Genomic DNA, 24,514 nt, shown 5'->3' with positions numbered 1-24,514 from the left:
GCACTCTTACCTTACATGGTTACCAGCTCACTGTTAAGAAAGTTAAGCGTACAGAAACATACGGGTACAACAGCACTCGTCCCTTACATGGTGTACAGAGACATACGTGTACTGCAGCACTCGTACCTTACATGGTGACCAGCTCACTGTTAACAAAGTTAAGCGTACAGAAACATACGTGTACAACGGCACTCGTACCTTACATGGTTACAAGCTCACTGTTAACAATGTTTACAAGCTCACTGTTAACAATGTTTACAAGCTCACTGTTAACAATGTTTACTAGCTCACGGTTAACAATGTTAAGTGTACAGATATACGCGTACAACAGCACTCGTACCTTACCTGGTTACTAGCTCACTGTTAACAATGTTAAGTGTACAGAGACATACATGTATAACATCACCCGTACCTTACATGGTTACCGGCTCAATGTTAACAATGTTAAGTGTACAGAGACATCCGTGTACAACAGCACTCGTACCTTACATGGTTACCGGCTCACTGTTAACAATGTTAAGTGTACAGAGACATACGTGTACAACAGCACTCGTACCTTACATGGTTACCAGCTCACTGTTAACAATGTTAAGTGTACAGAGACATACGTGTACAACAGCACTCGTACCTTACATGGTTACCAGCTCACTGTTAACAATGTTAAGTGTACAGAGACATACGTGTACAACAGCACTCGTACCTTACATGGTTACCAGCTCACTGTTAACAATGTTAAGTGTACAGAGACATACGTGTACAACAGCACTCGTACCTTACATGGTTACCAGCTCACTGTTAACAATGTTAAGTGTACAGAGACATACGTGTACAACAGCACTCGTACCTTACATGGTTACCAGCTCACTGTTAACAATGTTAAGTGTACAGAGACATACGTGTACAACAGCACTCGTACCTTACATGGTTACCAGCTCACTGTTAACAATGTTAAGTGTACAGAGACATACGTGTACAACAGCACTCGTACCTTACATGGTTACCAGCTCACTGTTAACAATGTTAAGTGTACAGAGACATACGTGTACAACAGCACTCGTACCTTACATGGTTACCAGCTCACTGTTAACAATGTTAAGTGTACAGAGACATACGTGTACAACAGCACTCGTACCTTACATGGTTACCAGCTCACTGTTAACAATGTTAAGTGTACAGAGACATACGTGTACAACAGCACTCGTACCTTACATGGTTACCAGCTCACTGTTAACAATGTTAAGTGTACAGGGACATACGTGTACAACAGCACTCTTACCTAACATGGTTATTAGCTCACTGTTAACAATGTTAAGTGTACAGGGACATACGTGTACAACGGCACTCGTACCTTACATGGCTACCAGCTCACTGTTAACAAAATTAAGCGTACAAAAACATACGTGTACAACAGCACTCGTCCCTTACATGGTTACCAGCTCACTGTTAACAATGTTAAGTGTACAGAGACATACGTGTACAACAGCACTCGTACCTTACATGGTTACCAGCTCACTGTTAACAATGTTAAGTGTACAGAGACATACGTGTACAACAGCACTCGTACCTTACATGGTTACCAGCTCACTGTTAACAATGTTAAGTGTACAGAGACATACGTGTACAACAGCACTCGTACCTTACATGGTTACCAGCTCACTGTTAACAATGTTAAGTGTACAGAGACATACGTGTACAACAGCACTCGTACCTTACATGGTTACCAGCTCACTGTTAACAATGTTAAGTGTACAGAGACATACGTGTACAACAGCACTCGTACCTTACATGGTTACCAGCTCACTGTTAACAATGTTAAGTGTACAGAGACATACGTGTACAACAGCACTCGTACCTTACATGGTTACCAGCTCACTGTTAACAATGTTAAGTGTACAGAGACATACGTGTACAACAGCACTCGTACCTTACATGGTTACCAGCTCACTGTTAACAATGTTAAGTGTACAGAGACATACGTGTACAACAGCACTCGTACCTTACATGGTTACCAGCTCACTGTTAACAATGTTAAGTGTACAGAGACATACGTGTACAACAGCACTCGTACCTTACATGGTTACCAGCTCACTGTTAACAATGTTAAGTGTACAGAGACATACGTGTACAACAGCACTCGTACCTTACATGGTTACCAGCTCACTGTTAACAATGTTAAGTGTACAGAGACATACGTGTACAACAGCACTCGTACCTTACATGGTTACCAGCTCACTGTTAACAATGTTAAGTGTACAGAGACATACGTGTACAACAGCACTCGTACCTTACATGGTTACCAGCTCACTGTTAACAATGTTAAGTGTACAGAGACATACGTGTACAACAGCACTCGTACCTTACATGGTTACCAGCTCACTGTTAACAATGTTAAGTGTACAGAGACATACGTGTACAACAGCACTCGTACCTTACATGGTTACCAGCTCACTGTTAACAATGTTAAGTGTACAGAGACATACGTGTACAACAGCACTCGTACCTTACATGGTTACCAGCTCACTGTTAACAATGTTAAGTGTACAGAGACATACGTGTACAACAGCACTCGTACCTTACATGGTTACCAGCTCACTGTTAACAATGTTAAGTGTACAGAGACATACGTGTACAACAGCACTCGTACCTTACATGGTTACCAGCTCACTGTTAACAATGTTAAGTGTACAGAGACATACGTGTACAACAGCACTCGTACCTTACATGGTTACCAGCTCACTGTTAACAATGTTAAGTGTACAGACATACGTGTACAACAGCACTCGTACCTTACATGGTTACCAGCTCACTGTAAACAATGTTAAGTGTACAGAGACATACGTGTACAACAGCACTCGTACCTTACATGGTTACCGGCTCACTGTTAACAACGTTTAATCTACCGGGTAACTAACCAAAATAGCTCGTCAAATTAACATTTTTAAGTAATGGGATATGCAAACGTTATTGGTGTAAAATTAATTAGGAGAAGTAATCTTTTAATTCGACTTGAAACATTCGTGCTTGTCGGTATATAGGCAGTTTCATTCATGTTGGTGTAATGCTGCTTTCAACACGTTCGTTATTTATAGCTTTACAAATTATTTTCCGCTATCGTCAAAACCAAGATACTGTATCTTTTGGTACGGTAAGAAGAAACGTTCGAGTGACGCTTCTTTGGTAAAAATTACATTTACTTGAGTGAAGTACAACATGATAGTCATTTATCTCTGTTAAATAAGAGCTTAAACTTCCCACACAGTTGTGCACTGAAAGTAAGAGTCGGGGGAACGCTGTCTGTCGAAGTTCAGAGAGTTTGAAGATTTTATCAGGATTGCTGACTGGAAGTGGTTGTAGGAAAATTGTCTAAACCTCGTATAGATAAAATATACAGTTGTCAACACCACACGAGATGGATGAGCGTCTGGCTGAACGAACAGGGATCATCAAACTTACACTAAAGGAAACATTGAAACTTTTTTTCCCCAACAAAGGTTCATTACTTAAATGTCTTTTTCGGTACTCAATCTTTCTTGTCTTTGGTCGTTTCTTTGCTTGCTAGTGTTGCCTTACTTTATGAATTGATGTCCCTTCGTTTGCTGATGTTGCCTTTTGTTTTGTTTTGGTGTCTCCTCGATTGCTGATGTTGCCTTTCTGTGTGAATTGGTGCCCTTTCGTTTGCTGATGTTGCCTTTTGTTTTGTTTTTGTGTCTCCCGAGTTCCTGTTATTGTGTTTTGTTTTAGTCTCTCCCGAGGTCCTGTTATTTTGTTTGGTTTCGGCGTTTCTTCGACTGCTGATGTTCACATTCATTTTGTCGTTGTGTGTTGACGATGTGGTATGTTTTGTCGTTTTGTGTTGACGCTGTGGTATATTTTGTCGTTGTGTGTTGACGCTGTGGTATATTTTGTCGTTATGTGTTGACGCTGTGGTATGTTTTGTCGTTGTGTGTTGACGCTGTGGTATATTTTGTCGTGGGGTGTTGACGCTGTGGTATATTTTGTCGTTGTGTGTTGACGCTGTGGTATATTTTGTTGTTGTGTGTTAACGCTGTGGTATATTTTGTCGTGGTGTGTTGACGCTGTAGTATATTTTGTCGTTGTGTGTTGGCGCTGTGGTATGATTTGTCGTTGTGTGTTGACGCTGTGTTATATTTTGTCGTTGTGTGTTGACGCTGTGTTATATTTTGTCGTTGTGTGTTGACGCTGTGGTATATTTTGTCGTTGTGTGTTGACACTGTGGTATGTGTTGTCCTTGTGTGTTGACGCTGTGGTAAGTTTTGTTCTGTCCTTGTGTGTTGACGCTGTGGTATGTTTTGTCATGTCCTTGTGTGTTGACGCTGTGGTATGTTTTGTCGTTGTGTGTTGACGCTGTGGTATGTTTTGTCATGTCCTTGTGTGTTGACGCTGTGGTATGTTTAGTCGTTGTGTGTTGACGCTGTGGTATGTGTTGTCCTTATGTGTTGACGCTGTGATATGTTTTGTCCTGTCGTTGTGTGTTGACGCTGTGGTATATTTTGTCGTTATGTGTTGACGCTGTGGTATGTTTTGTCGTTGTGTGTTGACGCTGTGGTATGTGTTGTCCTTATGTGTTGACGCTGTGATATGTTTTGTCCTGTCCTTGTGTGTTGACGCTGTGGTATATTTTGTCGTTGTGTGTTGACGCTGTGGTATATTTTGTCCTTGTGTGTTAGCGCTGTGTTGTATATTATTTCGGTTTCCCTTAACAGTTTGCAGCCGATCTTTAAGTGGACTAAGTCTCATCTGTAAAAATGGAATCATTCAGTCACATTGGCTTGAACCTACAAAGTAAAGTGATATAGAAGCTAGGGGGATACACATACCTCAACTTCACAAACAGAATGTCGTCATCGATATGTCTCTGTTATATATATGAATAAAACGTATCAGGGTTCTAGTTTACATAGAATTTGAAATTGAAAACTTTGTGATCACGATAAGCTTGAAAAAAAAGAAATGTGTTGAGAGATGCAGGTCTTGAATTCGGTGAAAGAAATCTTGAATAAAAACGGAGTAAGTATCTTCAGTATAGAAAACGCTGCCAACTTTGCAACTTGCTGAAGTTTTTGTTTTATCCATCATTCATTGGGTTCAGAAATCTGGAGTGAATAGAACGAAAATCAGAAGAGGACGGAATTGTCTGGTAATCAGTTACATAGGTTTGATATTATCACTAGTGTTATACAGCTGTAATGAGTTTACCATATCTATGCCCCTCCCCGTCTCAACATCCTCCCCAAACCACCACCAAGAGAGAGAGAGTTGGTGGAGCGATCATAAAGTGTAGAGTTACCTCCCCTAGCGAACGACGCTGCTTAATTAAACAAGGCGTGTGCTGAGTGCAGATAAGATATAGCGGGAAGGCCATTATTACTGGCACTGTGTTTCTACCCCACTGTAATATTGCTCACCACTGCTTGTTTGTTTTGATTTCTATGATACACAGTAGTCTTGTTCTTCATAACGCTTTGATCTCGCACGTCAGGAATGCGTCTAAACGACAACGTCTTGTTTGGACGAGGGCGCATTGCGACTGTGGCTGTTAGTAGGGATACATGGACATGCGTCAAACCAGGATTTAACTATAAACAACATCACCACTTTCGAAGAAATTTTATGGCAGCTCGTAAGCATAAACAATAAGCATTTCCCGTTAAAGAAATCTTGTGTGGACCCGTCCCCTTTCATAATCAAATACTAAAGAATATTGTTTTGAGAAATATTTCACTGTGTATTCCACTCATCTCCCGTGGAAATATTTTTTGACATAATGACCGTGGAAGTTCAACAGATTTCCAAATACCATTGCTGTTAAAATAAATGACACTACCTACTTTCAACAAAGCTTAAAAAAAAATCAAACGACTTCTTCTACAGAATAATGAGGACTAGAGTCATGATATTAGGCTTGTAGCTCGCCGGTATGGTAGTCAAAGTTTGTTTAGCAAATACGTTTGGCATATTTTCTCATTGTGACGTGGTTCAAATGTTGATATCGACACGTCGGTAAGGCATTAAAATCATTAACGATGTTCACTATCAGGAATGTAAGAAAAATGCATTGTAGTTTTAATGACGCAACTTGGAAAAATGAAGTCAAAACGTATTCTACATTATATAAACTATATCATAGTGATGGTATACTTTCCTCCCTCTTTATGAAGATTCGTTTTATCTAGATTATAATGAACTTTATTTATGAATTGTTATCGTTTCTGCCGTCGTTTTCCAGCTTTCGTCTGCGTGAGAATGTGAAAAGTAAACTGTCTCGTATAAACACGCACGTTCGATTATTATTTACAATAAATAAGAGATTTACTCGATCCCGATTTCCGCTGAAAACTAAATTAGGATTCACGCACATGTGACTTGTTATCCTGGAGTCCGTAGTTTGTACGTTATCAGGTTTAAATAGGCTTCACATCGCTGCTGATCAGATCGTTAAATACAGTGTATTTATACCAGATACGTAGTGACGCGTCTCTCCTCCTTATTGTTATATTCATGTTTAATTGATAACCGATCATGTATTAAATTTACATCCTGGAGTGTTGATTTCATGTTCTCTCATTAAAACATATGGTTTCGGATCATATTCATATTTATATTTGCTCCACATTTCCATTGTCTATGTTTACAGTATGGAAAATAGGATCACTCTATATACCAGTAATAAAAAAATAAATCAAATTGCTTACATTGATTTATGACGTTACTGTATTCAGGTCAATAAGACGCTTGACGTCGTTTTTAACGAAATGATAACTAACGCTAGGTAGACATATATATATGTATAATGAACCAAGAAGATTCTTTCAGCCCTTTATCAACATGTACGTATACGTTGATATATTCGAATAGGGGGAAAAACTTCATTTCAGAATACTTTCAGAATGTTCCCCACGCACTGCGACGTTAAAACAAAAGTTTCTAAAAACAATAGATATTTGTTCTTCTGTTCTTGTTTGCTGTTTCACCAGACCTAGGTAATACCCTTCTAAATGGGACGAGCTAGTTTATTGATAAAAGAACAAACAGTAGTTAGCCTGGTTTTACTGAGTGTACACCTACATAATGTGTTCAGGCCTCAAACATTACTGGTCTATGTTTCAGCGTACGTCATTAGGAGTTACAGCGAAATGAGTGCTTTAAATCTAATTTATAAAACTTAACAAGAAATCTAATCAACCCGTTATAGGTAATTTACCAACGTAACTTATACCGCATGGACAAACGTGAATATTAACACAAACAGCAGGATTCTACATTCTAGGGTTAGGGGAACGTATGAAAATACACACAATGTAAGATATACAAGAGTTTTTACTTCATATATTGACGGTACAAGTCTAAGGATTCTTATTTAAGCAAGCCAAGAAGTACTGTACACGCCGTATTAACATGCCAGGGGTGTTTCGAGTGTACACGCGGTGTAAACCTGACCGAAATGTTTCGAGTGTACACACCTTGAAAACAAGACCGAGGTGATTCGAGCGTGTACGCCGTGTAAATCTGACCGAAGTATTTCGAGAGTAATCCTAACCGAAGTGATCCGAGTGTACACATTCCGTGTAAACCATATCGAGGTATTTTATGTGTATAGTGCACTCCGTATAAACCTGACCGAGGTGTTTGGAGTATTTAGTGCACTCGGTGTAAACCTGGCTGATGTGTTTCGAGTGTACAGTACACTCGGTGTAAACCTGGCTGATGTGTTTCGAGTGTACAGTGCACTCGGTGTAAACCTGGCTGATGTGTTTCGAGTGTACAGTGCACTCGGTGTAAACCTGGCTGATGTGTTTCGAGTGTACAGTGCACTCGGTGTAAACCTGGCTGATGTGTTTCGAGTGTACAGTGCACTCGGTGTAAACCTGGCTGATGTGTTTCGAGTGTACAGTGCACTCGGTGTAAACCTGGCTGATGTGTTTCGAGTGTACAGTGCACTCGGTGTAAACCTGGCTGATGTGTTTCGAGTGTACAGTGCACTCGGTGTAAACCTGGCTGATGTGTTTCGAGTGTACAGTGCACTCGGTGTAAACCTGGCTGATGTGTTTCGAGTGTACAGTGCACTCGGTGTAAACCTGGCTGATGTGTTTCGAGTGTACAGTGCACTCGGTGTAAACCTGGCTGATGTGTTTCGAGTGTACAGTGCACTCGGTGTAAACCTGGCTGATGTGTTTCGAGTGTACAGTGCACTCGGTGTAAACCTGGCTGATGTGTTTCGAGTGTACAGTGCACTCGGTGTAAACCTGGCTGATGTGTTTCGAGTGTACAGTGCACTCGGTGTAAACCTGGCTGATGTGTTTCGAGTGTACAGTGCACTCGGTGTAAACCTGGCTGATGTGTTTCGAGTGTACAGTGCACTCGGTGTAAACCTGGCTGATGTGTTTCGAGTGTACAGTGCACTCGGTGTAAACCTGGCTGATGTGTTTCGAGTGTACAGTGCACTCGGTGTAAACCTGGCTGATGTGTTTCGAGTGTACAGTGCACTCGGTGTAAACCTGGCTGATGTGTTTCGAGTGTACAGTGCACTCGGTGTAAACCTGGCTGATGTGTTTCGAGTGTACAGTGCACTCGGTGTAAACCTGGCTGATGTGTTTCGAGTGTACAGTGCACTCGGTGTAAACCTGGCTGATGTGTTTCGAGTGTACAGTGCACTCGGTGTAAACCTGGCTGATGTGTTTCGAGTGTACAGTGCACTCGGTGTAAACCTGGCTGATGTGTTTCGAGTGTACAGTGCACTCGGTGTAAACCTGGCTGATGTGTTTCGAGTGTACAGTGCACTCGGTGTAAACCTGGCTGATGTGTTTCGAGTGTACAGTGCACTCGGTGTAAACCTGGCTGATGTGTTTCGAGTGTACAGTGCACTCGGTGTAAACCTGGCTGATGTGTTTCGAGTGTACAGTGCACTCGGTGTAAACCTGGCTGATGTGTTTCGAGTGTACAGTGCACTCGGTGTAAACCTGGCTGATGTGTTTCGAGTGTACAGTGCACTCGGTGTAAACCTGGCTGATGTGTTTCGAGTGTACAGTGCACTCGGTGTAAACCTGGCTGATGTGTTTCGAGTGTACAGTGCACTCGGTGTAAACCTGGCTGATGTGTTTCGAGTGTACAGTGCACTCGGTGTAAACCTGGCTGATGTGTTTCGAGTGTACAGTGCACTCGGTGTAAACCTGGCTGATGTGTTTCGAGTGTACAGTGCACTCGGTGTAAACCTGGCTGATGTGTTTCGAGTGTACAGTGCACTCGGTGTAAACCTGGCTGATGTGTTTCGAGTGTACAGTGCACTCGGTGTAAACCTGGCTGATGTGTTTCGAGTGTACAGTGCACTCGGTGTAAACCTGGCTGATGTGTTTCGAGTGTACAGTGCACTCGGTGTAAACCTGGCTGATGTGTTTCGAGTGTACAGTGCACTCGGTGTAAACCTGGCTGATGTGTTTCGAGTGTACAGTGCACTCGGTGTAAACCTGGCTGATGTGTTTCGAGTGTACAGTGCACTCGGTGTAAACCTGGCTGATGTGTTTCGAGTGTACAGTGCACTCGGTGTAAACCTGGCTGATGTGTTTCGAGTGTACAGTGCACTCGGTGTAAACCTGGCTGATGTGTTTCGAGTGTACAGTGCACTCGGTGTAAACCTGGCTGATGTGTTTCGAGTGTACAGTGCACTCGGTGTAAACCTGGCTGATGTGTTTCGAGTGTACAGTGCACTCGGTGTAAACCTGGCTGATGTGTTTCGAGTGTACAGTGCACTCGGTGTAAACCTGGCTGATGTGTTTCGAGTGTACAGTGCACTCGGTGTAAACCTGGCTGATGTGTTTCGAGTGTACAGTGCACTCGGTGTAAACCTGGCTGATGTGTTTCGAGTGTACAGTGCACTCGGTGTAAACCTGGCTGATGTGTTTCGAGTGTACAGTGCACTCGGTGTAAACCTGGCTGATGTGTTTCGAGTGTACAGTGCACTCGGTGTAAACCTGGCTGATGTGTTTCGAGTGTACAGTGCACTCGGTGTAAACCTGGCTGATGTGTTTCGAGTGTACAGTGCACTCGGTGTAAACCTGGCTGATGTGTTTCGAGTGTACAGTGCACTCGGTGTAAACCTGGCTGATGTGTTTCGAGTGTACAGTGCACTCGGTGTAAACCTGGCTGATGTGTTTCGAGTGTACAGTGCACTCGGTGTAAACCTGGCTGATGTGTTTCGAGTGTACAGTGCACTCGGTGTAAACCTGGCTGATGTGTTTCGAGTGTACAGTGCACTCGGTGTAAACCTGGCTGATGTGTTTCGAGTGTACAGTGCACTCGGTGTAAACCTGGCTGATGTGTTTCGAGTGTACAGTGCACTCGGTGTAAACCTGGCTGATGTGTTTCGAGTGTACAGTGCACTCGGTGTAAACCTGGCTGATGTGTTTCGAGTGTACAGTGCACTCGGTGTAAACCTGGCTGATGTGTTTCGAGTGTACAGTGCACTCGGTGTAAACCTGGCTGATGTGTTTCGAGTGTACAGTGCACTCGGTGTAAACCTGGCTGATGTGTTTCGAGTGTACAGTGCACTCGGTGTAAACCTGGCTGATGTGTTTCGAGTGTACAGTGCACTCGGTGTAAACCTGGCTGATGTGTTTCGAGTGTACAGTGCACTCGGTGTAAACCTGGCTGATGTGTTTCGAGTGTACAGTGCACTCGGTGTAAACCTGGCTGATGTGTTTCGAGTGTACAGTGCACTCGGTGTAAACCTGGCTGATGTGTTTCGAGTGTACAGTGCACTCGGTGTAAACCTGGCTGATGTGTTTCGAGTGTACAGTGCACTCGGTGTAAACCTGGCTGATGTGTTTCGAGTGTACAGTGCACTCGGTGTAAACCTGGCTGATGTGTTTCGAGTGTACAGTGCACTCGGTGTAAACCTGGCTGATGTGTTTCGAGTGTACAGTGCACTCGGTGTAAACCTGGCTGATGTGTTTCGAGTGTACAGTGCACTCGGTGTAAACCTGGCTGATGTGTTTCGAGTGTACAATGCACTCGGTGTAAACCTGGCTGATGTGTTTCGAGTGTACAATGCACTCGGTGTAAACCTGGCTGATGTGTTTCGAGTGTACAGTGCACTCCGTGTAAACCTGGCTGATGTGTTTCGAGTGTACAGTACACTCGGTGTAAACCTGGCTGATGTGTTTCGAGTGTACAGTGCACTCGGTGTAAACCTGACCAAGGTATTTGGAGTGTACGGTGCACTCGGTGTAAACCTGACCAAGGTATTTGGAGTGTACAGTACACGCCGTATAAACCTGTACGAGATGTTTCGAGTGTACAGTACACGCCGTGTAAACCTGACCGAGATGCTTACAGTGTACGCTCGATGAAAACTTGCTCGAGGAGTTTCAAGTGTATACACACAGTGACACGCCGTGTAAACCTGCCCAAAGTTCAATCTCTTGCCGTCAATACCTTTCCCACAATCTTGCTGATTCATGGCCAACTGTTTACGGAGAGGTGCTTTTAGATTTAATTAACAATAATTCCATCTGTCCCTAATGCGACATTACCCCTTGTTGCCATGGCATTCACCGTACCTCTGGTCACTGTATATGTATATTTATGCGCGTACTGTCCTATGTACCGTATTCTATCCACGTGCGCTCGTGCCCAATGATTCGATTTGAACTCTCCAGGGCCTGTCAATGGTCATGTTTATGGCGCGGTTTATGGTGAGCTTGTTGTAAGGGTTTATAAATATATTCGCACTCCAACGCTAATTTAGTGTACAAGCAAATCTTCCAATTTGAAGCTAGAGTTTATGTTTACGTCATTCTGTATCTTTCTTTCAATGAAAGATACTGTTTCTCTTATTGTTCATATTCAATGTAGTCGTCACCTTGTCCACCCGGATATGACGTCACACATCTAAGTAACTAGCATTATTGTAAAACGGGGTACGTTGGAAATAGATTTTGTGTCCAGTTCGTCCGGCTGTCTGTCTGTCTTGTACATATTTCTCCTCCAAAGAACAGAGTCGATTTCAGTGGATATTCCAAAACATATTGCCTATAAATTAAACATGTGCACATGTAACCATCGCGATGTTTTTGTGGATTATTAAGAGAGTTATGGCCCTTTATTTACTATTTACTATAAAAAAAATAACGTCTTGACCTATCACACAAGAGCCGTTTGCGTAACAGTAACCCATTTTAAATAGGTATGGCTGTTGGTGTTATTATAAATAGGTATGGCTGTCGGTGTTATTATAAATAGGTATGGCTCTTGGTGTTATTATAAATAGGCATGGCTCTTGGTGTTGTTATAAATGGGTACGGCTCTTGGTGTTATTATAAATAGGTGTGGCTGTTGGTGTTATTATAAATGGGTACGGCTCTTAGTGTTATTATAAATAGGTATGGCTGCTGGTGTTATTATAAATAGGTATGGCTGTTGGTTTTATTATAAATAGGTATGGCTGTTGGTTTTATTATAAATAGGTATGGCTGTTGGTTTTATTATAAATAGGTATGGCTGTTGGTGTTATTACAAATAGGTATGGCTGTTGGTGTTGTTATAAATAGGTATGGCTCTTGGCGTTCTTATAAATAGGTATGGCTCTTGGTGTTCTAATACATAGGGATGGCTCTTGGGGTTATTATAAATAGGTATGGCTATTGGTGCTATTATAAATAGGTATGGCTCTTGGCGTTCTTATAAATAGGTATGGCTCTTGGCGTTCTTATAAATAGGTATGGCTCTTGGTGTTATTATAAATGGGTATGGCTATTGGTGTTATTATAAATGGGTATGGCTATTGGTGTTATTATAAATGGGTATGGCTATTGGGGTTATTATAAATAGGTATGGCTGTTGGTTTTATTATAAATAGGTATGGCTGTTGGTGTTGTTATAAATAGGTATGGCTCTTGGTGTGATTATAAATAGGTATGGCTATTGGTGCTATTATAAATAGGTATGGCTCTTGGTGTGATTATAAATAGGTATGGCTATTGGTGCTATTATAAATAGGAATGGCTCTTGGTGTGATTATAAATAGGTATGGCTATTGGTGTTATTATAAATAGGTATGGCTCTTGGTGTTATTATCATACCTGGGCTACCGATGAATCCGCATCTACTTTCATGTTTAATTAATACCATTCTAAGTATCATTAAATTATGACTGCGTTAATACACTAAGAATGTCCCCTTCAGACGTTTCATTTCAATTGGAGCTTGTTTTATTGTGGGCGGCAGCTATCGTGGCATGGGGGTCGTGTGGGTTTGTTAAAATTGATTTTATTGCCACGAGTACATTCAACAAAAGGTTTGGCACTAGGTGCGTGAACATTAGAGACTCCTGTTCCCGGGGTAAAACAACATGTGTAAATATATTTATATGTTTATATATATATATATATATGTATCAGAACGAAAACAAAAAGAAGACAAGCCGGTTTGTTGGCCGGCGTTAGTCCCTGGGTAATCGTCCCAGTTTGTATTATATGCTGTAACTATTGGTAGGCTATAGATGATGGTGAGGATATGTCGAGAATACGTCCGTACGGGTGACGTAATGAGATTGACGACACGGCACCATCTGCGACCTTTCATGTGACTGTATACCTGTAATCGTCTCTTACCTGTATTGATCCATCAGAGTATGCTTACAGTGTTTAAATGCTAAAGGTCGAGTTGGTTTCGTCATTTAAAAATAACATATTACTATTCTCTTCAACAGTAAAGTCACTATGGCAGCACGTGCACACACATGTCTTCACTTTTATTTCGGTGATCATGGTTAACTGAAGAGTTAAAGAGATATTGCGGGGTGCTATACCTATTTCCCCAAAGCTATGTTACGCTAGTGCGCGCATCCAACCGTGCACTGTTATGACACGTCCTCAGGTATTTTTATACAGGTAGCAATATCGGAATCCCGTGTCTAAGAATATATTTTTGTAAACAGACCACATATTTGGTATTTCGGAATTATTTGTTGGTGTTTAAGCACTTGATATAATTACTTTTGCCAGTTGGAGGGTAAAACAATTCATAAATTTCTTCAAAAATGGTGTCTTATCTACACAGCGAAGCTGTACTGTACACGTGTACAGGGATTTGTTGACATGCTTCGATAGAAGTATGTCGCACTAATATAAATATTAAAGAAATTATTACTAACAAAACTGATAAATCAATAGGTATGTTATTAAAATGTTAACAAAATCTTTCATCGATTTAAAAAAAACACCATTGCCTTATTAAGGAAAATCATCACATACCTAAATATTTAAAAAAAAAAAACCTGAAGGAGGATTCGAACCTGTACCGTCTATTTTCTAGTCGCAAGTAAACTGCGTTATATATTCGGCTACATAGAACATATAGATATTGGCAATTACAAACTTATTTAACCCGAGAAACACCGGTCGCAGTTTAGAGAAACTTGATCACCCCTGTTTTTCATTATTTTGAGCACTTTCCCACAGGAGGACCACTTTTCCGTAATACGATTTGTTTTTGCATATTACATCACGGTCACAAAAAGTTTATTCAAAAGTTGGTCCTCGGATGGGAAAGTGTTGAAAGTACTTTTTTAAGTCCGGGAAACCCCATCACTTTCATAGATATAGTGTATATGGTTATATTTGCAGTATCATATTAGCAATACCTAATTTCTCAGCAGTTTAAAAATTCATATTCAATTGGTTTTGTATCTTTTGTATGCATTTTTGCTACACGAAATGTTTTTCTTTTTAATTTTTTTTCCCCGTTTTCATAAATGCCGACTTAGGGAAATACGGGTAGTTTTCCGCCATACCTCTTTCTTTCTCATGTTGATATAACATGTTCACCTTGACAAAAGTTATTTTTTATTTGAAAATACAGTACATGTATATACATGTGTATCGATATATTAATGTATTTTACCTGTATTTAATAATTCTGCAGTATTCTACCGGAGTACATACGGCGTTGCAGTATCAATGCGAACATGTACATCTCAGCAGACGAGGCAGATTTCATGTCGATAACCAACACAATTTAAGTCATATTCCCACTTCCTAGATTGTATCTTTACTGTAAAATGTCTAAATCTTATCTGGTCAATGTATGGCCGTTGGCGTGTAAAGTGAATTGGGGTTATCGTTTATACTGGCCTTGTTCTTTGGAGTTTATCAGAGGGAGATAGTTCATACAAGAAACGCGTGTATTGCCGGGGAGATGCATGCTGAGAAGGTCTGGTAGCGTCTGATTGGTAAACACAGCCTACACAAGACCTGGAGGCATCGTCTTAACGCATGGTCTTCTTACTCTCCTAAATAGTATAGAATTGATGAAATAATATTTCATTGTAAAGATAATTAAAAATCACATTGAACGATGAAATGTGTTAGAAGAGGCCAAATAACCTGTCATACCATTTAAAAATAAAAATAAACTGATAGATAGATAGATAAATAAATATATAAACCACACATCTACAGTGTAAAAGTACTTATCAGCCGACCAATCAGTACAATGTTTGCTCAAACCAGCCATGTTTTTTCAGCTCACCTGGTAGATTGATGCTATAATTAGACACGGTTTAAACGGTGGGTGATAAAACCTCGTTTGAAGCTGGCCTTGACTGTACATAAAGGTTTGTTTCTACTTGTCAACAATCCGCATCTGTGTTCTTATAAGTATAACGACCGACGAAAGGGGTTTTAACACTGGTTATACCCTGGTGTCAGCAGTATCTATCACACGTCTGGTTACTCTCGTTATACCTACATGAGTATGCGTCGGGCTTTCTGATTTGCTTAACATATTTAGAGTTAGAGACAGAAGCATTCTGATTGGCTGAATACGGATATAGAAGTATGAGTTGTGTGATCCCCGACAGGCTGATATACAGAGAGAGACAGAATAAAAGACACTTACTGGCTGAACAGTGATTATTTGCCGTGCGATCTGATTGGATGAAAATCTATAGAGAGAAGGCAGCTGATTAGCTTAACATGTGGTCATGTTCGGTTCTTGCTATACCATCACCTCCTAAACACAGTAAACCTACTTTATCGTTTATTTCGTTCTAAGAATTAATTCACATATCTGATTCCTGTGAACCTGAAGGCATATTAACTCTAGTTCGGAAAATTACATCGATATACACTGTTATCGTGCATTGATGAGCATGTGTTTTCCCCCACTCTTGACAGTATGTATAATAAGTTGGACCTGTGATTGACCTGTTTTCCTTGCGTGCTTACATCCTCTTGTGAGGAAGAAGTCATTATCGGCCCATTAATACAGCTCGTGTCTTCAGTTCATAAGCTTACACAAGTCCTCTCATCTTGATAGCTTCGGCTTTGTACATGTAGCAAAATTAACAACAATCCATTAACATGAAAAATAATGATGAAAGCAGAATAGATTTCCTTCAGCCGTTACATAGTAAACCATTTTGTGACCCCGGTCTGGTGCTGCCATAGTTTAGTATACCATAGATGATATCTCAACCAATATCCTGACAATTAATTCTCAGTTGGGCATTTAAAGAGGATCATCTCAACATATCTTAATAGCAATCAATGTTTGTTCCGTAAAATGATTGTTCAGCATTTGTTGCCGTTTCTTTATGGTTGAGAACTTCATCGTTATTTTACGAATAGGGAAATGAAATAGAGCATGTTCGTCACGCCCAATTCATTATCAATGAAATATTCATCGTTCATATTTGCCGCACGCGAACCTTTTGCACCAGCGTGAATGTCTGAGAGAAAATCCTTAACTATTTAAATAAGAATTGTTCGTCAGAAATCTATATTTTACAAAATTTAAACTCACTATTTATAATAAAAAATATTTTTTTATATCTGTTGTCTTTGAAGGAAATAGCTATACTATCCTTATTACGTCACTGTACATGTGAGAATGTGTATATTTCGTGTGTTGTCTGTTATAATAATCCCGCCCCGTTATTGAACCCCTGGAGCAGGCTTTGGTGTAGCTGGGCTCTCAAAGAAATTCATGTTCGTTGCTTGAAGATATTATTTGAACATATTTCATGCGAAAACATTGAGGTATTTTTAGGAGTTTCCTTCCCACGTTATCCGATTTGATTCATTCACAGGTATTTGATTTATATATTTATCGTTTATGAAAAACGTTAAATAGGTCGTATTAGAGGAAATACGAAATTATAACGATCAAAATGTTGTTTAGCGGCCAAGTAAGAAACAAATTGAGACTGTACTGAACCAAAACCACAACACTGCACAATACCGAATCTAAATGTAGGCAAAAATGCTCTCAAACACATGTGCCCCGATATAGAAATATAAGAAATATTTTATTGTTGTGAAAACTCATTTATTAACTTACTGCAACACTATTTGTTCAGTTTTACCTAAAATATTTTCGAATTTTGTACATACACCTCCGGTGAGCAAGGCAATGCTTTGGTGTTAAACGTTCGCCCAAGTGAGGAAAGCAGTGGGTTATGTCCACAGGCCGGGACATATCAAAGTCCTTAAAATGGTAGTTGTGCCATGGTTCCCTGCTTGACGTTCAGCATTTAGGGGCACCGCAATAACTGGTTTACCCGTTGTCAGTATAAAGTGACCGGGTAGAATACTGTGCTGGGTACCTTCTGCTTGTTATTTTAGTCAGGTAGCACTCAAAAGTCGGCATCAGATCTGCGCTAACGCACTCAACGAGGGAAATTTACCAACATACACTGTCCCCAACACACACACATGCATGCTTACACAACAGACATTGAGGCACGTCCTTAAATGACCTTAGCAAGTCAATAGGGCGTTACCCTTATGTACTCAGACCGACCGGCTGAAAACATACAAATGTAGATTCACCGTCGACTATAGGTTGCTCAATTGGTAGAACGTCCGTCTAGAGTTCGGAGGGTCCTGGGTTCGAATCCCGGTCAGGCCGTGCATGTCACTTTTCTGTTACAGTACAGATGCATCTCTATGATGCATTTCTCTATTGTCATCTGTCTTGTCCTAGATTTATACCATCTATATACTCCCTCATCTGTCGTGTCCTAGATTTATACCATCTATATACTCCCTCATCTGTCTCATCCTAGATATATACCATCTATATACTCCCTCATCTGTCTTGTCCTAGATTTATACCATCTATATACTCCCTCATCTGTCTCATCCTAGATATATACCATCTATATACTCCTTCATCTGTCGTGTCCTAGATTTATACCATCTATATCCTCCCTCATCTGTCTTGTCCTAGATATATACCATCTATATACTCCCTCATCTGTCGTGTCCTAGATTTGTACCATCTATATACTCCCTCATCTGTCTTTTCCAAGATATATACCATCTATATACTCCTTCATCTGTCGTGTCCTAGATTTATACCATCTATATACTCCCTCATCTGTCTTTTCCAAGATATATACCATCTATATACTCCTTCATCTGTCGTGTCCTAGATTTATACCATCTATATACTCCCTCATCTGTCTCGTCCTAGTTTGATGACATTTTACTAGGACCGAAGAAAGGTTAGACGGATTTGTGATATCGACCAAAAATGTTCAAAGCCCTTTGCCTGTTTCCATATCGAAATTTTCATTTTTCTGTTGTAATACCTACACGTGTATTGGAGCCGGTGCGTTTGAAGGGAAAATGTGTAGTTGTCTTGACGTACACGCCCTTGGCACGGTGCTCCCAAAATCTTCAGAACTATATTAGAAGACTTGTTTTAGAATTTCCCTAAACCCCCAGCTGTTCAAACTGGAATTATTTATAGCTTTAATCAGCTATCTTCTTATGTGATTCTACGTATCCTGTATTACTGGTATTTTCATTAAATATTAAGTCGAGTTAATGAAGCGAATGAAAAATGATCTCCAGTTTATTTAAAGTTAAATCACTTTCTCTCGCGGTGCTGTCCATGCCCAAGATGCATATATATATGTATGTATGTATGTATGTATGTATATTTTTAGTTACACGGATTTTTGGCAGGGTATACGGGATGGTATGACCCTAAAGGGTTTCGTATTTCCTGAGGCCTTTAGGCCGAAGGAAATACGAAATCCTGTAGGGTCATCCCATCCCGTATACCCTGCCAAAATTCCGTGTAACGAATTTATTACCCATTTGAGTCTTTTATAATAAAAGGAAAGAAAAATAACAGGCACAGTACCTCATTTAGTTTCGTTTTATCAAATTCCTCGAACTGTTCTTCCTGATTCTTTTCTTTTAAATACGTCCTCAGCATGTTTGCCGATCGTCTGTTCGACTTTTGTGTGTTATGTGGCACAAAGTTAGTCCTTTTGACGATTACTTCCTCATCAGTATGCGAAGCGAAACGTTTTGCCATTTTGTAAACAGCGAAGCAGACGACGAATGCGAGTTGTCTCCCGATGCCCGGTCGCAAGATACAAAGACACGTGACCCGTATAACCCTTGTAAAATCACGTGATTCCACCGTATTACTGCTGAGAATCACGTGACATGACCGTATACCCCCTGAGATTTTCGTATACCCTCTGAGATTTACGAATGCGGTTTGGTACACTGTAGTTTTTAACCAATCAGATTCCTAGATTTTTCTCAAAGGGGTAATTAAGCATTGAACTGTTAGCGCGCATTATGTTGTTTGCTTGCAAAGCTGTGTCATTCAAATAGATCATAAATACCATACAAAAACAGTTCAATACTTATATTTACGTTTTCTCTACCTCTTATGTTCTTTTTTAACTTATAATTTATAATTAAAATTAAAAATGCCCGCCTTATCGACAGTCCACACAATTTCGTTCAATAGTTTGAATAGCGTATTGTCGCGTGCTGATTGGCAAACAAAGTAGTACTTTGACATTTTAACAAACACTTCAAATTTATTCCACAATTTAGTATCAATACAATTGCGTATGATATGTCTATAGGATGATTCCAGTTTTTCAATAGAAATCTGAGCTGAAAGTTAGATTTGAAATTGTTTCGATTTTCCCCCGGAACAAATTTCGCACNATCAGTAGGTCTGTAACATATGTGTCAGTAGGTCTATAGAATATGTGTATTTCAGACATTTATAACGAACCCCTGTTGATCAGTGCAGTGTAACAGACGATATTTCTGATAAATTGCATGAGCGTTAAAATTGTTTCCATTGCCGGCATTGGTGATTTCAACCGATGTGCATTTTGTACGATATTGCAGACCTTGGTCTTGTTTTCGTTGTAATAAAAGTGTTTTTTATTTTATTTTTTATTTTGCACATAAATTTACAATGACATTATCAAATCTCACAATGCCCAGCGATATTTCAGCAGCCGTCATGTTTATTTACATTGGATATTGTAGTTCCGGTCAGTGTTGTAATTAATACGCTAAGAATTGTGTCTCGTGCGGCATGGTAATTATGTCTCGTGCGGCATGGTAATTAAAGTCCCATCAACGACACAGCTTTCAAAGAGGCTATATAGTGACAATGCCATGCAAATGTAAATATTAAATGTATGTATGCTCGTGTACTCGTATATACCTTGATTCTGATTAAAGCATATTTGTTTGAGCCTCTGAACCATTTGACGACTATGGCGTACCTGATAACGCCAGCAATGATTTATGTTAACATGTTCTTTAATGCCTCCAAAGCTACCCTTCTAAAAGAGACCGACAGAAATACGCACGCGTATTATATTCCGTCTTTGCGCATTGCAGAGTTATCTGCCCTTGAGAGCAGGTATTGATTGTTACGTCATTTGTTTGTGAGAGTAACGTCATCAATTTTTGAGAAAACGACGTAATTTTCTCACACAAACCAATGACGTAACAATCAATACCTGCTCACAAGAGAAGATAACTCTGCAATGCGCAAATACGGAATACTATCGAATTCTTTCAGAAGCTATTCGTACCTAAACACGTTATCGTTCAAATAGCCTTTACCCAAAAATATACACTTAACCGGACTAAGCTTTCACTATAGACAGCTTTCCAGCGCATATACACATAATTTAATATCGCATGCGTATGCAAAATGCTACGTTTATAATTAAATCTAACGGTTTGCAGCAAACTTTTAATGAATTATAAAATGCTTAATCTGACGGTGCCTGTATACGTATGACAAGCTTTTACAAACAAGTAGAGTTATGAGAGTTTGAAGTTGCAATTCTAGCGCATGTTGCATCTTCCGAACTTTCAAACTTGCCAGTAGATCGTAGCTCTAGTGCCGCCAGTAGTCAAACTATAAATACATACCAGGGGCCTTATTGTTACAGTTCATGTAATATCTAATTAACACGTCAAGTTTAGAGTGTTGGTAAGTGTACATTGTTGTTTTATAGTCACTATCCTGTTTCCCGCTATGAGAACGTGCTTTTATCTGGATTTGACGTAGATTTTATTATTGCGGGTGTCGCTGATGAAGCAAAGGGTACTTACCCTTTAAGAACACCTGGTCCAATTCTTGTATTTTTTCAAGTGTTCTGTGTTTGTCTTGTTTTCAAGGTTGTCTTTTATTTGTTCATATTGTTGCCCTAGTTTATCGGCTTTGAGTTCGAATTAGCTATTTGTTGACGGTTCGATATTATCTTGATGGTCATTTTGACGATTGCTGTGACGTGCTTCTCAATTTCTTCAGGCGAATATTGATCAGTCAAGATTCACTTCCTTGGTGGGACTACGGTACATGACGACTTGATGGATTGAAGATTGTATATAGTCTGGTCGGACACGCTTTGGTAGAATTACGGTACGAGATAACTGATGGTGTTAAGTCAAGTCGGACACGCTATTGTAGACTTGCAGTACGAGATGATTTGATGAATTGAAGAAGTATTTAGTCTGGTCGGACACGCTTTGGTAGAATTACGGTACGAGATGACTGATGGTGTTAAGTCAAGTCGGACACGCATTGGAAGGATAACAGTGCTAGATGGTATCATTGATTGAAGACTGTTAAGGAAAGCTGGACACGCTTTACACGGTAACAACGTAATCATACTCAGATGTTCACTGGTATGTAGTAACACTGACGCACTGGGAGAAATACATTTCAGTATGTATGTTTAAAACTTTCCTGGTGCGAAGGACATTTTTAGTTCAATGTTCGGTAAAAATGCCACCTAAATGATCTCAACTCCGAAAACGTCGAGTAATACTCACTGTTGATCAGGAGACGTTTTAACAAACATCATGTCAGGGCTTGTACTGTATTTGATTCGCAAGTCCCTGTGCCTTGACGAACATGTTTTGGAGCAGGGCTCTACGGTTTCTACCACTACCTACCTACATGCATTGTAGCCCAAAACACCAATTTGTTTGCTAAAATATCCTAATACACAAACATATGGTAACGCCTTTATTTATTTGTTGTTGAAACAAATCACCTTATTTATATAAACGCGCGTGCGAGTGTTGATATTTGATGGAGAAACCTGACAGCCTTTCTATTAACATATGTTGATCGTGTAGTTAACAAGTTTGTTGTGTTGTTTACATGCTTTACAAAGGTCATTTCAAACTCAATATTAGTTTGTACTGTTTTACCTTAAATATTTATGTATATCCCAGATGAAATCTCGTGATGAAGTCTCGTCCTCGATAATCAGTGAGATCTTGCATAAACATTGATATTGTTTTATATATTGATTCAAAACTAAACCTAAAAATGTGAATAAAACGTTCAAAATTTCTAGAATTTTCCTTCATTGATAGGTTGTAGAGAACACATATTTTACTGTAATGGAAATACAACTGTACCTGATATAACTCCGTACAACGGTGAGTCACGAGACTGAAAAAAAAGATGTAATTGTTGTATAACGAGATACAGCTTGTTCTAGAACACGCAAAACACGTGTAGTTCACTTTATTAGAATTTAACAACTCCGGGATTGTAGAACAGACGGTACACGTGTAAGTGATAAGGTTTATTCCACGGAGTAGGAATTATCGAGGCTGGTGGTTCTGAAAGTCTCGACAGGTGCTTGCTGTTCTGCTAGTCTCCGTAAGATTGATATACGAACGTGCATGTGCATGCATTGATGGGGTACATGAATTGATGTACACATGCGTTAAACTGACAAAACCTAACTGTCAATGTACAAATAATGAATAGAAAACAGTCATACTCAGCACTTTTGTGGAACAGTGTGTGTTTGTTAGACATCCTCACGTGGTGTTCGTTAGACATCCTCACGTGGTGTTCGTTAGACATTCTCACGTGGTGTTCGTTAGACATCCTCACGTGGTGTTTGTTAGACATCCTCACGTGGTGTTTGTTAGACATCCTCACGTGGTGTTCGTTAGACATCCTCACGTGGTGTTTGTTAGACATCCTCACGTGTTGTTCGTGAAATGGTCGTGTACTCGATTGACTTGATGACAAATCTGGACTTGGAATGAAGCCAAGCAATGTACTTCTAGAAATGGGGAAGGAGAAACAACATCGATAATGATAACCCAGACATCAGCGGAATAATTTGTTCTCTTCATCCTTTGTCTTGATATATTAAGTTGAAAATGTTTCCAAACACAATTCTTAAAGTACGAAATTTAACTCAATCCGACATCAACGGCATGCCAATGTAAACCCATTTCGTCATGAACTGTACGAAACTAACCCAATTTGTCATTGACGGGGCGAAAGCAGACTCACTTTATCATCATTTGTACGAAACTAACCCCAGTTTATCATCATTTGTACGAAACTAACCTCGTGAACCATCAGTTGTGTGAAACTTATAAAATGTACGAAACTAACCTCCTGTCCGTTTAATGAAATGTAAGAATACTTATTTGTGTGAAACTGTATGTAACTTCACTTTATTATTTAATGTGCGGAAACGAAACTAACGTGAGTTGTTTTTTAAAATCAGTTATACGTAAATACCCAATAAATCAGGTATATTGTTAATCATTATCAGCAATTGAATAAGTACGAAACTAAAGTAGGTCTACTAATATTGAATGTAAAGTAGCTGATCAATGTGTGGTATTTTTATTATTACCAGTGCACACTTAAATAGAAGAACAGTCTCTTCGTTGCCAAGTAAAACAGCCAGCAGGGTTCTGAAATGAATTGATTCTGAAATTTCATTGAATTCGTGAGCTTAGCCGATACCATATGTGTTGTGCTTTACCGTGCATACGTTGATACTGTAGACCTCTCTGAACTCTTCCTTGACAGACAAGCTTTCGCGCCAAAGTCTGAGACTTGATGTTTCAGCTGCTGTGAACATAGCTTGTGACGTCACCATGATGATTAAGTATGGTGTTTGTTAACAGTGCTGTGAGAGGCTTACCTGTGCTTTTGAGGATTTTACCTGTTTCTAAGATCCATAAGTGGATACGGAGTTTAAAGTGTTTCAGTTGGATATCGTACCTCGAGTATGGATGCTGAGTTCAGGAACATATCCACTTCATCACACATAGATGTAGGGGTAGGTATAAACACATTGTTTATGTCAACTTTGAGCACTTAGAATGAGTATGCGGTGTTTCTATAATACATCTGGACTCGGGTATATTGTATG

General features: G+C 40.0%; 1 protein-coding gene across 8 annotated transcripts in view; it reads left to right on the top strand.

The window, feature by feature from the left end:
- LOC110458020 (potassium voltage-gated channel protein Shaw-like) overlaps nucleotides 1-24,514 on the top strand; it is a 154,543-nt gene that overhangs the window by 24,285 nt on the left and 105,744 nt on the right. Inside the window, exon 1 of one of the 8 annotated variants that reach the window (XM_021509554.1) lies at nucleotides 5,572-5,641. The exons of 6 other annotated variants lie outside the window; for them this stretch is intronic. The gene's annotated coding sequence lies outside the window, so the exon portion shown is untranslated. Of the gene's footprint in view, nucleotides 1-5,571; nucleotides 5,642-24,165; nucleotides 24,422-24,514 lie in introns of those variants that run through there. One more of the 8 variants, XM_021509552.1, reaches the window with a different exon arrangement.

The sequence above is a fragment of the Mizuhopecten yessoensis genome, unplaced genomic scaffold, assembly GCF_002113885.1.
Source record: "Mizuhopecten yessoensis strain PY_sf001 unplaced genomic scaffold, ASM211388v2 scaffold9399, whole genome shotgun sequence".
Lineage (NCBI taxonomy): Eukaryota > Metazoa > Mollusca > Bivalvia > Pectinida > Pectinidae > Mizuhopecten > Mizuhopecten yessoensis.
The sequence above is the reverse complement of the archived record's forward strand: the minus strand, read 5'-3'. Positions and strand labels throughout refer to the sequence as shown.